Source organism: Lolium rigidum, chromosome 6 (genome assembly GCF_022539505.1).
Source record: "Lolium rigidum isolate FL_2022 chromosome 6, APGP_CSIRO_Lrig_0.1, whole genome shotgun sequence".
In the NCBI taxonomy this organism is placed as follows: domain Eukaryota; kingdom Viridiplantae; phylum Streptophyta; class Magnoliopsida; order Poales; family Poaceae; genus Lolium; species Lolium rigidum.
The window spans coordinates 198385104-198400680 of NC_061513.1; the positions used below are offsets into that span (position 1 = coordinate 198385104).

The 15577-nt window shown below is 46.4% G+C and overlaps 1 long non-coding RNA gene across 1 annotated transcript; it reads left to right on the forward strand.

The window, feature by feature from the left end:
* The first annotated feature begins 6881 nt into the window (after nt 1-6881).
* On the forward strand, nt 6882-8893 carry LOC124665537. Its single transcript, XR_006990606.1, has 2 exons — nt 6882-8103; nt 8548-8893. It is a non-coding gene; the product is annotated as an uncharacterized LOC124665537 (long non-coding RNA).
* The last annotated feature ends 6684 nt before the right edge of the window (nt 8894-15577 follow it).

The following is a 15577-nucleotide window of genomic DNA, read 5'->3' on the forward strand; positions in this document are numbered from 1 at the left end:
CCATGAAATCCAAAATGGGATCCATGTATGATAACAAAGTGTTGACTTTGGTAGACTTACCTGATAGCCGCAAGGTCTGTCGAGAATAAATGGATCTTCAAGAGAAAAACAGATGCTGATGGTAATATTACTGTCTATAAAGCTCGACTTGTCGCAAAGGGTTTCCGACAAATTCAAGGTGTTGACTACGATGAGACTTTCTCACCGTAGCGAAGCTAAAATCTGTGAGGATTTTGTTAGCAATAGCTGCATTTTTCGATTATGAGATTTGGCAGATGGATGTCAAAACGGTGTTCCTTAATGGAGACATTGAGGAAGAGTTGTATATGGTACAACCGAAAGGTTTTGTCGATCCTAAAAATGCTGACAAAGTATGCAAACTTCAGCGTTCAATTTATGGATCGAAGCAAGCATCGAGAAGTTGGAACCGACGCTTTGATAAGGTGATCAAAGACTTCGGTTTTATACGAGTGTCATGGAGAGGCCTGTATTTACAAGAAAGTGAGTGGGAGCTCAGTAGCATTCCCGATATTATGTGTAGATGACATATTACGATTGGAAATGATATAGAACTATTAAGCAGAGTGTAAAAGGTTATTTGAATAATAGTTTTTCAATGAAAGACCTTGGTGAAGCATCGTATATATTAGGCATCAAGATTTATAGAGATGGATCAAGACGTCTAATAGGGCTATCACAAAGTACATACCTGGACAAGATTCTAAAGAAGTTTAGAATGGACGAAAGTAAGAAAGGATTCTTACCTATGTTACTGAGGCAAGGTCTTGAGTAAGACTCAAGGACCAGGCTACGGCGAAGAAAGAGAAAGGATGAGTCGGATCCCCTATGCCTCGGCGATAGGCTCTATTATGTATGCCATGCTATGTACTAGACCGGATATAGCACATGTTGTTAGTTTGACTAGCGAGATATCAAAGTGATCCGGGAATGGAACACTCGGACAGCGGTCAAGAATATCCTGAAGTATTTGAAAAGAACTAAGGATATGTTTCTTTGTTATGGAGGTGACCAAGAGCTCGTTGTAACCGGTTACACCGATGCAAGTTGGAACACCGATCCCGATGACTCTAAGTCACAATGCTGGGTACGTGTTTATATTGAATGGTGCTGCACGATAAGCTGGGCAAGCTCGAAGCGAGTGCACGGTGGCGAAGTCTTCAACGAGAATCGGAGTACATAGCAGCTTCAGAGGCTTCATCAGAAGCGGTATGGATGAAGAGGTTCATTGTAGAGCTCGGTGTGGTCCCTAGTGCATTCGACCCACTAGTCATCTACTGTGACAACATGGGTGCCATCGCCAATGCACAAGAACCAAGGTCACACAAGAGGCTGAAGCATATCAAGCTGCGTTATCATTCGATTCGCGAGTACATCGAAGATGGAGAAGTAAAGATTTGCAAAGTACACAGTGATCTGAATGTAGCAGATCCGTTGACTAAAGCTCTCCCTAGGGCAAAGCATGACCAACACCAGAATGCCATGGGTGTTAGGTACCTTACAATGTAATCTAGATTATTGACTCTAGTGCAAGTGGGAGGCTGTTGGAGATATGCCCAAGAGGCAATAATAAAAGTGGTTATTATATATCTTTATGTTTATGATAAATGTTTATATATCATGCTAAAATTGTATTAACCGAAACATTGATACATGTGTGATATGTAAACAACAAAGAGTCCCTAGTATGCCTCTTAACTAGCTTGTTGATTAATAGATGATTAGTTTCATAATCATGAACATTGGATGTTATTAATAACAAGGTTATATCATTATATGAATGATGTAATGGACACACCCAATTAAGCGTAGCATAAGATCACGTCATTAAGTTATTTGCTATAAGCTTTCGATACATAGTTACCTAGTCCTTTCGACCATGAGATCATGTAAATCACTTATACAGGAAAGGTACTTTGATTACATCAAACGCCACTTCGTAAATGGGTGGTTATAAAGGTGGGATTAAGTATCCGGAAAGTATGAGTTGAGGCATATGGATCAACAGTGGGATTTGTCCATCCCGATGACGGATAGATATACTCTGGGCCCTCTCGGTGGAATGTCGTCTAATGTCTTGCAAGCATATGAATAAGTTCATAAGAGACCACATACCACGGTACGAGTAAAGAGTACTTGTCGGAGACGAGGTTGAACAAGGTATAGAGTGATACCGATGATCAAACCTCGGACAAGTAAAATATTGCGTGACAAAGGGTATTGGTATTATATGTGAATGGTTCATTCGATCACTAAAGTCATCGTTGAATATGTGGGAGCCATTATGGATCTCCAGATCCCGCTATTGGTTATTGGTCGGAGAGAGTTCTCACTCATGTCCACATAGTTCGCGAACCGTAGGGTGACACACTTAAGGTTTGATGTTGTAATAGTAGAACTTGAATATGGAATGGAGTTCGAAGTAATTGTTCGAAGTCTCGGATGAGATCCCGGACATCACGAGGAGTTCGGAATGGTCCGGAGAATAAGATTCATATATAGGAAGTCATATTCCAAGTTTGGAAATGATCCGGTGCATTTATGGAGGGTTCTAGAAGGTTCTAGAAAAGTCCGGAAGAAATCACTTTGGAAGGCGGAGTCCCGAAGGGACTCCACCACCATGGCCGGCCAACCCTAGGGGGTGGAGTCCCAGGTGGACTCCACCTAAGGTGGCCGGCCACCCCTCCCAAGGAAAGGTGGGAGTCCCACCTCAAGTGGGAATCCCACCTTGGGTAGGTTTCATGTCATATGGAAGGTTTTGGTTTGGGGTCTTATTCGAAGACTTGTAGACCAACTCTTGGGTGTTCCACCTATATAATGAGGAGCAAGGGGAGGGGGCCGGACACACAAAAGCCATTGTGGCCGCACCCCTCATAGTGGCTGGCCACCTCTCCCTCTCCCAAACCCTAGCCGCCCCACCTCCTCCACCTCTCCCGCAACACTTAGCGAAGCTCCGCCGGAGTTCTCCATCGCCACCGCCACCACGCCGTCGTGCTGCCGGATTCAAGGAGGAGCTACTACTTCTGCTGCCCGCTGGAACGGGGAGAAGGATGCCATCTTCATCAACACCGAACGTGTGACCGAGTACGGAGGTGCTGCCCGATCGTGGCGCCGTGATCAAGATCTTCTACGCGCTTTTGCAAGCGGCAAGTGATCATCTACCGCAGCAACAAGAGCCTCATCTTGTAGGCTTTGGAAATCTTCAAGGGTGAGTCTCGATCATCTCCTCGTTGCTCCCGTCTTCTAGATTGCATCTTGGCTTGGATTGCGTTCTCGCGGTAGGAAATTTTTTTTTCTATGCAACGAATCCCTACAGAAAGATCGGGCCAACAACCCGTATCATCTTGGTATCAGAGCGCTAGGTTGATCGCGGTGCAATTTTATTGTTGCTCGCTGTTGGTTTTCTCGATTTGGAGTGGATACCATTGGGTAATCTGTCGCCAAGCTGTTGGTGAAGATCGAGGAAGCCTGCGTTCATGCGGAGGAGGTGGCGGCAACAAGGAAGAGGAAGAAATCGCGAAGAACGAGTAAATTCGCGAGGAAGGAGAAGCTAGATCCGTCGAGGCGGCCATCGCCAAGACCTAGCAGGCCGGCCCTACCACCGTCCGGGCCGGCACCACGGCCGGCGGACCGGCCCCCATACCGGCTGCTCCGGCACCACGGCCGGCATGGCCGGCTAGGCCGGGCAGGGACGGCGCCCACCGGGCCCGGCGACCGGTGCCCACGGGGAAGTTTCCGGGGAGAAAAGGCGACTTGCCCGACCCCCAAGCCGACGGACCGGCGCCTACCGGGCCCGAGCACCGGTGCCCACGGGTGCGGTTCCGGGGAGCAAAGGTGACTTGCCCGGCCCCCAAGCCGGCAGACCGGGCCCCGGGCCGGATGGTCCGGTCCACGAGGCCGGCGGAACCGGACCCTTGGCCGGCCGAACCGGCACCCGAGGCCGGGAGGACCGACGTCCGGGATGGCCGGCTGCACCTCGCTGCTTGCTTCTTCATGTTGTTGCTTGCTGCTTGTTCGTTGTGGAGGAGAAGTAGTTTTTAGTTAAGTTTAGACGCTATCGGTTGTGTGTTTGGTGAAGCAACCCTCCGGGGGCGAGCTCCGCTATTTATCTATTATAGTTGATCCGGAGGTTCTTGTGTTCACCAAGGATTGTCGTGCTTTGGTCTTGAGGCGTGGTGATCTCCATCATGTTGCTTGCTGGATTTATCACCTACTTCAGGTTGCGTTCCACGCCTAATTGGAGGTATCTATCTACCCGGGTTCTCGTTGTGGAAGATCGGGCAACACTCTAGGAGGATCTGCTAGGATCCCCTTATCACACCTTCAGGAAGGTGACGGCGCACGGGGCGTCGCTGCCGCCCAATCCAAGGGATTGGGGATTTCTCTTGGGTATAGATAGGGGGAAGGGAGGGGGCAAGATACCTCGAAGATGCTCTAGAAAGAACATGACGCCCGCGGCTGGCACCGCCAGCTAGGGATTTCTCCCAATATCCGCACCTCCTCCAGCAACCGGGCCAGCAATGGATCCGCTGTAAAAAAACCACCGGAGCTGAGCACCGTAAGGGTGGGGCGCGCCAAACGAACGGGGAGCTGCCATCCTTCTGATATGGTTCGGGACACCGACGCCATGGCCCCCGCACCATGGCCAGCACCCTCTGCCTCCCCGCCGTCCAAACAACCAACGAGGTGGACCTGCATCACGCGTGCCGCTTGGCGCGAGCCCGTGCCACCACACCAGCAGAGACCGCCGCCTCGGATCCCGAGCCCCCAGCTGGGAAGGTGCCGGAAAAGCCTTCCCGCGAAGGGGAAGCTCATCGCGCCACCGCCTCGGTCATGGCAAACCCACCACAGAGATTCTCCATCTAGCAACTGCGGGAGGAGCCGAGGGCTCAGATCCCCGCCGCCCCCTTCACTGGCGTCGCGAGCATAGCCCGACGGCGTCTATGGGGGTGACGAGGCTGGGGTAAGAGGAGGGAGGTGGGCGACGGGTGCCTAGGGGTTTGGGTTTTACCTCCCCGATCACATGGAGGAGGCGACGCGAGGGGCGAAACGGTTTACATTTTTCAAAAATAAATTATTCTCGATCTATCGACTATAACAGGTTAATTAATCCATTTATGTGTTATCTGTACTTTAGATCTGCACAATGACCACACAAATACCGAAAGGTTTAGTTCTAGAATACTATATTCTAGACGTACTGCTAAGTTTTTTTGATAATGGATGCTTTATTACTCGGAAAACAAGCATTCCATGTGGCTCTGCATAGTTAAGATGCATGCAGCCTTACAGCCGGACAGATGTAGTTACAAAACGAAATAAAGATGAAACTCTCAACAAAGTCCTCACTCCGATCGTAAAAGATTGACGTGGAAAAGAGCACTACGTACCATACAAGTAGTTGTAGTCCCACGTTGATTAAATCACAGGATAGGAGGTAGTACAAATTAATGGAATCTTGGTACCAAAGCTGGATTGGTGTGAGCTCTGAAACTTGATCTGATCGCAACATCGCTTTTGGTAACCAAAGATGAGCTGTAATACAGGAGCACTGGCAGTAGTTGTTTAATAACTACTATACTATTTGGGAACAAATATCTTTTTTCTCCTAATTTTGAGTTTTTTTCCGGATTAACACTGATTTGACACATATGTGCTTTTGTGGTTTGATTTTTGCTGCCTTCTTTTTGTGTACATTTGGGTGCTCTCTAGCAATTTCGTTGGAGTTTTTAAATTTTCTTTTCTCTGTTATAATGCGATGGTTTGGTACGTTTGTGAGTGGCTGTATCACGAAGGGACGCGGTCAAAGCGGTGCTCCCTACACGGTTACCAAGAACTTCTCTCTCAATTTCTTCTCCTCTGGATTTATCCTCTTCTTCCTTGCCGCTCCCAACCTTCCCTCGCGACGGCGCCTCCACGGGCTTGCACGCAGCCGCGTGCTCCGGCGACGTGGCGAAGCCGCCTCTTCGTTATTCTCCTCGCCGATGTGGACCTCTGCGGGCGCAGCACAAGAAGAGGAGAGGCATCTCACTGAGTTCCCTAGGCGGCCATGGCATCGCGATGCCGCGCCAATCTGATCTCCGCGCCAGCCCGGGTGGGAGTCGAGGTTGTACTGGTATGGAGGTGGGATGGCAGACCCTCGCCGGAAAGAGGCCACGGAGCAGGAGCTCCTCTCTCTCTCTCTCTACTTGTTGTGCCGCTTGTTGAGGCAGCTATCCGCGCGACAGCCCTCCTTTTTTTCTTGAGGTGATTGGTGGCCTTTCTCCTCTTCCTGAGGTGGCTGGTGGTGCGGTGGCTTCGTCTTCTCCGCACGCGTGCTCGCCTCCGCTCCGCGTCAGCGTCGTGGTTTGGAGGATATCACTCCTGTCGCCTCCAGCCCTCCACTGATTCCAACGCCGGTGTAATCCTTTACGGGTGGGATGCAGTGCAGCCAGGCAGGTCGTCATGCGAGGGCTCCGGGCGCAGCGGGGAAGGGAGGGCGGCTCCGCTGCAGCATCATGAACCAAGAGTCTGTGCATCACTCTGCCCATCCTAGAAGAAGCTGCTGCGCCTACCTCCTGTTCGACAAAATGCCCAGTCTCCTCTGGTGCTCGCGTGCTGTTCGGACAATGGCCTATAAAGCTGCGTGCCGTCTAGGCTCAAGATAGTGAAAGCTCTTCCGCCGACATGGGTGTGGTGGGTGACACTGAAGTTGATTTCACTAACGGGCACCCACCGTCAGATGTGCCCCGTACCTGTTGTGCAAAAGGCCCAGCCTCCACCAGGACTTGCATGATATCCAACAACCTAAATGGCGTTGAATGGTGGATGCTCTTGCATGGGTGATCTGCACATATGCCCAGAAGTTGCATCCTCCTGCTATACATTGTTCAATGCCATGGTAAGTTTCCTAGACAGAACTACGTTAAGTGTTTTTTAATCCTAACTACTCTCCAGATTTAGTGGCTGCATTTGCAATGAAACACAAGGTATTTTCTGTGATATTCCCTTTCTCGCTTGGCATATGCCAACGAGTTCATTGTTTTTTTTTCTGGAATGGATATGTACATGAGTTATGCACAAGCATCCATTTGAATTGTTTGTTAAGATTATTCCAACAAAGATTCTTTAGTTGCAGGATAAGGATTATGAATACATTTCCTTCAGTTTTCATCCTCGTGGCTTAGGTAATTAAATACTGCTTATAATTCTTAGAACCTTCCTTAATACATAATCAGAATTCAGATCATCCTCCTCCATTATGGGTAAACTGGGATCTGCCCACCCATCTTAGAACTCTGGAAATGATACTGGTTTATTTTTACAGAGTCATGCTTGCTATATATGATAATTGAAACTTAGGTATGCTGTTTATTCCCCACTCTCTGCTGAGGCAATGACGCTCACATTAGTGGCCTGATAATGTGTTTACCAATTTTAATTGTGGTGTTCTATGTAGCCATGACATCTAGGTATCCATATATTTTACTTCAGTTTCGAGTTCGCTATTGAAAGTTATTTTGAAATTTCAGTTCCAGGAGGTGTTGCATCATGAATTATAATTATATGTGTCGTAATGAGAAGTTAATTGTTATTGGTTATCCGTGCCAATTGGGCCACAGATGAACATGAAACTAAGATTTGCATTATACTCAGTTTATTAGCAACAACGCATTTCTCTGTCATCTTGGTTCCACTAAGATGTATTTAACTGTATGAGTGGCGCAATGCTAATTTTTAGGTGTTTGGATGATGGTGGTAACATATTTTGTTTATTGCAGGGTGCTTTAGATTTTTGGAATTCCGATATGCTGAAATAAACATGATATTTCTTTTTTGAGAAGATAATATGTACAATATTTCGACGAGGCCCATTAACCCAAGTGCTTGCTTATTTGCTGCCCATCTACACCATGGATGCATATAAGAGTAATTGTGACGGTTTAGTGAAATACAATCCGTGGATGAGACTCCTACAACCTGAATAAAGGTATTTTGGATAATTGTTTCGACCTCTACAAGTATGTACTATGTTCCTCACATGGTATAACTATGAAGAAGTGCTTGATGAATCTGTACATGACGGCACATACGGGCTGCTTCCAGGTTTTAGTACATTCAGTTCCTCTTTTAAGATTGAGAAGTTGAGATATGAGAATCCACTAGGTTTTTCAGCTTAGATGATTTGACTATGGATAATCCTTCCATAGCTTCCGGTGTGTCCTGGTCTTCATTAAACCAACTAATTAACTAAGCATATATTATTTGTTTTCCACTGAAAGTAAATATTAAGAAACATATTCTGTACTGTTCACGGTATTTCCATTCATTAGTAGTTAGGTTCATGTCAGATCTCAGCCAAGTATTTCCTACTTAATGTATTTTTTTCTTACATTTGTTTGTTTTGTTAGAAGCTACAACATCATAGTAAAAAAAATGAAAATCAGTATGAGGTTGATACGTTCTTTATTATAGCAAGACCTAACCAGGTTATTTTGCATGTGCAGCTGTCAGGAGTATTTTTCTTAACATGTGTCTTACCCAATGCAGGTGGTCATCACTGATAACCAATATCGCATTGGTGCTTTGGTTCGGATTAGGAGTCTTCATGATGTTCTGCCATTGTTTGCCTAGATAGTTGGTGTGCCATGAAAGTAGGCCTATTTTATTTTTTCCCGCTATTGTCTTCTAACTGACAGATATGTTACGTTGGTAGACGATACATCCAAGGTATGTTTCCTAAATGAAGTCAAAATTTGAATTTATCTCCTGATCTTGAGATATGAAGCAATTATTTGTGTCAGGAAAAGAGAGGGTCTAATTCAACTGTGATGACTTTTGCAATTTGAACAGTGTATTACTATTTCTCATTGTAAGCCGAATTAGTTTATTACTATCTGAAAAATGTCCTTGCACAATTCAACATGAAATCTAGGAGGCTAAATTTTGTAACACATTTATAATAGCGATAATCTTGGATTTAAAGTGTCTTGTGGTAACTGGTGAAATATTACTAAAGTTACTCGACAAACGATCTAGCATATTATCCAGAAGAGAGAAAAATGGGTCCACCACACAATCACATTTCATGCCATACTGCTGTTTGTTGCATTCATACAACGGCTTCTGCTCCTTTCGTTCCTGTTGTCAGGGCTGTTGCCAATCTTTGTAACTGAGGACTTACTCAAAACCATCATAATCCTGTTAAAGGGTATGTTTTCTTTGCTTGCTTTAGTATCTCTTATTCTTAAATATATGTAGTTTCTTTGCTGAATAAGGTAGTTTACAAGCTCTGGCGGGGGTCACCCCACCAAGTAGGCAAGCCTCATGCTTCCAGGCATGCTCCCGCAGGAACTTTTTTCTCTTTAAAAAGCCCCCTATATTTTTTATGCCGGGATTTATGTGTCCTCTTTTATGGAAAATCAAAAGAAAACTTTGCCGCTTATTCTCTTTGGTATGAGATCTGTAGCTTTATCTCTTACAGCAGGCTGTCATACAACAACTTCCCAAATTCACATAAGCTTTGATTTTACTACATTTTCCCTTTTCTAAATTATATGTACTAACTTTGAACACAACAAGCAATATTTATGTTAGACCAGCATGCATTCATTTCACACACATATACATAGCTTCAGGACCCTACATACAACCATTACAAACCAGCAACTTTACATCCCAGCAGCCAGCTAACAACAGTGCACTAGCATGCGTGCTTCGCAACCGAAGGACCATAAATAACCTGAGAACTGCCAGCAGCACTAGCTTCATTGCATGGCCTTGATCATTTTTTGCCATAGTACATAGCAACAGCGACATCAGCTGCAAACATATGCTGGATAGGATGCAGAGCAAAAAACTTCTTCAGCTTGCTGAGCTCCATCGTCAGCGCAAAAGTGTCTGTTTGTCTGTTGCCTGGCGATACGAGGACGTGTGCTGGCATCCTAACTCAGGTCTCGGCCCAAATGGATAAAAGATGGCTTTGTGAAAGCCACATAATCATTTTAGACCGGTATTAGAAGGTTGAACAGCAAGAGGCTGTGTTTTATTTTATTTTCTGGAGTTAACACATGGGTTAAAGTACTCCATATGTATGTGTGACCTTGTATACCGAAACATTTTGGCGGAAACCTCAGTTTACCAAGGAAATGAGGAATTAAGTTTCTTTTATGTTTACAATAACTTGAAATGCAGGGGAAAAAAATACCCACCAATTGACCTAAGAGGCGGGTAAGTGAATTATCCATGCATAATTTCACGGATGATTGCTTTGCGCCATGTGTTTCTTTGATGGTTCAATGATAGTTTTATTTTTCTATGACACATAGGTCACTAAGCTATTTTTACGCAATTGTTCAAAGCATGGTACATATTACACGAGTGCTACTTCTGGGATGTGAAACGTTTCAAGTCAAGTACATGGTTTGTTGACCTTCCAACTTGAATCAAAAGCACCTTCCAACATTAGGAGTCTACATGACAACATGATATTGTGAACCTGGCATAACAATAATCAAGATTGTTAAATTCGTATCCGTTCTTTATGGGGTGAGCGATGTCACCTTTGGAAGTTGTGCAAAAAGACAGGAAAAAATATGCACCTTTGGTCGTGGGTTTTATTTGTACAAGGCCTTCTTAATATACCTTTATAGATAGATAATGCCTGCTCAGTGCTTTGCATCGGCAGGTAGATTAGGTTGCCTGTCTCATGAAGTGTCTTGACGCCATTCTCTCTAATTTTAAAAAGTGTTTGTATCCTCATTTTCTAGCTTATGAAGGAATTGCATAAAATTGATTAGGGTTTACGTAACTGAGTTGGTACGCTCGCCATCCTTGTTATAAATTAGCCCTTATAAGAAAATAGAAATATATGACTATGAAACAATTCTACAACGCCATTCATGAGCATCAAGCAACGCGCGGCGTGCCGCCGCGCCTCGCCTTGCTAGTAAAATATAAACCGCATCAAGCGAGCTCATATTTTACTAATGTGTACACATGTAGCTGTTCATGTAGAATACCATAATTTGTAGAATACCATAACTAGCACTATGCCCGCGCGTTGCTGCGGAAGAGCGAAAATTATTTAAACCACATCAGAAATATGATTGCATGGTTACCAAGACGCTTCAACACATCATCTAGAGCACAAGAACTTGTAATTGAGCCGGGGGTTTCGGCCGAGGAACTCGAGTCCTTTTTATATGTTACCCTTCCTTTTAATATTGGGTAGATAGTTACGATGATTTATTCATATCACATCATATTGTTTTGTAGATTTTTTGATCATAATTTTTTTTCCGTCAAAGGTGCGCAAAAAAAGAATTTAATGTATGCACACCACTTTGAAGTGGTCAACATTTTTTTTTGCGGATAAAATTTCTTTTTTTTGCGGGTAAGTGGTCAACATCTTCTTCGGGCTTCTAAGATTACCAACAATTAAGCTATTGACCAACCAGCTGCCTTGAGAACATCACTGTAACACAATTCACACTCTTGAATGATCAAATTGAGATGAACATTCGCAATATGTAGGGTGGCACTGGAGCTGCAATCTGAGCGCATCATCTGAATCCTTGCAATCTTATGTGAGTAGAACCAAATCACTCGTGCCTGACACTGAAAAAGAGATGAGAGGAGAGGGAAGGCGTGGAACCTGGGGCGGGCTGCAAGGAAGGGGTCGCGGGGTCGATCACGCTCTCGCCGGCATCTTCAGCAGGCGGCGGCGTTTGTTTTGATAAGTTGCTGTAGGCCGTGCGTCCGTCGACATGGCCGCCTCCGGCACGGCGAAAATCATGATGCCGGTCTTGATCTCGTACCTGTGTTGTTGCGCGGCTGTGGCCTACGTCTCCCATACGCCCCTCCGGTCGATCGATGGAGAAGCTCGTGGCGGCAACGGTAGCGATCACGGTAGTGGACATAGCTCCGTCGGGTGAGGCAGTGCGATGGCTTACCTGCCTCAAGTCCTCAACCACACCCACAAGGCCACGAGCTCACCTCTCTGCCGAAGATAAAACCAGGACACTGGACGTTCACCATAGCAAAGAATCAGCTACCCGGACAAAACGGCAGGAGACTCCTCCTTTCGTCTTCCTCAACCACGACTATCTAGCCAATCGGCGCTTTATAGGACAGCCTCGTCGAGCAGCTGGAGGACCTCCACCAGTCGCTAGGAACTCCTCGGACGACACTAACGTGCGGCGTGGTTCCGGGGCGCAAAAACGTCGGTGCCATATACGGAACAATTGTTCCGTCGCTGTCGCCGTGTGGTTCTCGGCAGCAGCCAAGAGGAACGATCATGGAGGCGGCCGACAGGAACAGTGACGGAAGCAACAGCCGCACTGCTACGGACCCGGTCCCGGCAGCGCAAGGCGGTGGTTCCTCGCTGATTGGGGCGCGCAGTTACGGCGGAACGACGCGTGCATGCTATTCTCACGAGTCATGGTAGGGTGCGAGGAGCGGGTCCTGCGGGTGGTTTCTATCTTTCTCTTCCGTTTTCTTGGCGAGGGGACACCGTATTTGTTTCGGTTTGTTTTCTCAATCACCAGGCTTTGTTTAGGTCGAGGGAGTGGATGACGTACGACGTACCGGTCCAATTGCAATTTAATAGTTAAGATTTGTAAGTCTAGTATCTATGGTACCACAACTTGTATCGAGGGAACAAATAGGTTCACAATTAGTTTGGAGCTGACGTGTGGCGTTATTATTTTTGCAAAAAATACCCCTTATATTTTCTCTGTCACATGTCACATCAATGATACCTTACATGCGGGTCCCATGCATCTATCAGCTGTAGAAGAACTGATTAAAATAAAACATGCAAATATTGAGAATCGAACTTGCAAACTTAGCCAATAGGTGCTTGCCAACAGAGCTATGGACCAACTGTATCATGCTAGGCATTGTTCTATTTTACATAGAGAGAGAGGTGAAGGTGCCCTATACGTGGACAAAAAGAGATGGCAGCGCATACCATCTTCATCTTTGTTGACTCATGCGATTGTAAGCACACTGCACACCCACGCAGCACTGTTAGCTGGACACGCCGGTGTACACCGCAAACAAGAGGTAGCATCCTGGCAACGCGGCCACTTCCACCTCGTTCACCTTGATGTCTAGCTTGGGGACCTTCGCTATGGACAAGATCATCAATCTCTGGTTCATCCCGAATAGCATTGCGTATGCTGGTGGGTCACGCACATCACAAGATCCGCGGCTTCCCCTCCTACCAGCGTGCCACTGGACACCTCGAACCGTACCACCGTCGTCTCCATGTATCTGACCTCTACAGCGCTAGCAGCACACGCGGCCGCATGACATCGAGCCTCTCATCCTGGTGAGTGGGCCGGTAGGAACGCCACACCTCGAGGCTGAACTTCGTCGAGTATGTCACGTTGGAGAACACGTAGCCGATGCACGTGTGGTTGACGTGGGGGCTGCTCGCAAGGCTTGAATAAATGTGCTGGTCCTAAGGTTCTTCTTTTGCGAAGATGAAGACCTTTCGGATGCCGATTCTTCTTCATCTAGCTGGAGGGATGAGTTTCGGAAGGTGCTACCGACGAATGGAATAGTGCATCTTTTGCCCGAAGTTTGCTGGATCGGGTGGTATTCGGTCACGCGCACCCGTGATTTTATTCCGACCGTTTGGTTCTGAAGGGAGCAGCGCAAAGCTCTGTTCATGACATTCTGATCATGGTGACAATCAGAGGCGGAAAATATCATGAAGGCCGAATTGGAGGGCTAGCAATGGAGGTTCGAGTCTTTGTAATGTTGAGAGATTTGCTTGGTGTTCTGGTTCTCTCCGTAGCAGTATGAAAGTGGGGGCGGAAGCATATGTGAAGTTCAGAGTTTTAACTTTCAAGGTAAAAATCCAAGGCTTGGCCTTAATTGGTTGTGCCCGGTAATGACCTTGTTGGATGCATTGTTTTGAGAGCGAGAACTATCTTCAGTGTGAAAACCTAAGATCTTGATCGGGCGATGACGGTGCATTGTGCACTTGTTTATTTTTTTGGTGGTGTCGCTTTTGGAGAGCCTGAAATTTAGGTGTTGTCTTGGTGGTAGATGTATTATTACTGCTAAGGTTAGAACACCGTAGCAGGACTTTCTCTCTTAGATTTATTTTTTATTTTTAGCTGGCACGTAGTTCCAAAAGCTAGATGTAATTGGTATCTTCTTAATATTAATATTTTTTATTTATCGGAAAAAATGTGTGGACAGTGGGTTGCTTCCACCAACGAGCACCCTATTGTACGTATCGAGCGTGTTGCCGAGTGGTACATCCTCGTGGAGGCGGTGAGCAACTCGCCCGCCGATCTATGTGTCCGGCCTTTATGTACAACACTGCCGTCAATGTGCAGCCCAGCAGGGTCACCTCCTTGCCGCCGCTCACGACCACGTGCAACCGTACATAACGATGCCCTTAGGCCAGCGGCTTGTTTTTGTCTACCAACAGCCACATGGGCGCTTGTACCCGTTCAAAACAGGGTGACATATCGAATTATAACATAGAAGGATTGCTGCATCTTTGGCATTTGCCTCTACACAAAAGCATATGTTGGAGAGTTCGAATCCAATTCATGTCATGTTTTATTTTTATCAGTTTTCTAGAACTGACAGATGGGGAACTGTCTGTAAAGCATCACCAAGGTGACATGTGATAGATAAAAATATATAGGTGTATTTTTGCAAAAAATACAGTACCACATGTCAGCTCCAGAATGATCGTGGACCTATTTGTTTCCTTGATAGAAGTTGTGATACTAAACTGCACATCCAATATAAGTTGTGGTACCAAAAGTGTATATGACTCCATTTTTTAGCCTAGTCTCACTGGTAACAATTAGGTCTTCTACCACGATTTTAGTTCGTCAGCGAAAGGGCAAAATCCGTCATGGTGGCCTCATACTGACGGTTTGCAGGACCGTGGTGGATCTCGAGTCACAGATGGCCCAGATGACGGTTAGGGAGGCGCGTCACAGATCCGGGACGGCGAGCCCAATCCCGAAGCCCACCCGGCCTGGTCCGTCGTGACGGCCATATCCGTCATAGCACTGGTCCCCTCTGCCAGCGACCGTTGTGTCAGGCTGTCAGGTCAATGATTAACATGTCAGTCGGTCGGGTGAATGTCGTTTTTGTCGTCTCGCGAGGAGACCATGACCCAGCTTCATCCGCGTTGACTAATAAAATGCAGGCACATGGCCCATTGAAAGAGTTGCCACATGGACCAATAAAACATTTCATAGCTGCAACCTGCACCGTACGAGATATCCATCCGGATTTTGACACGTGCACGTACGTGGACGTACCGCAACGTGACACGTTGTCGCATGGTGAGGTGCCACGTGGCACACCCCAAATGGGCCATCTACGGCCCATCGATCCAACTTGGATATGATTTCCGAGGCCCATGTTACGGCCTTAACTGCTATAGGTTAAGCCAGCCTATAAAAGGCGGTCCATGATGTTGTCGGTTTTTGTTGGGCCGTCTACAGGCCGCCAAGGAAGGCCTATCGTTATTCTTGGCTATGATTTCCAAGGTCCATGTTACGGTCTTACTGCCACAGGTTACGCCTGCCCATAA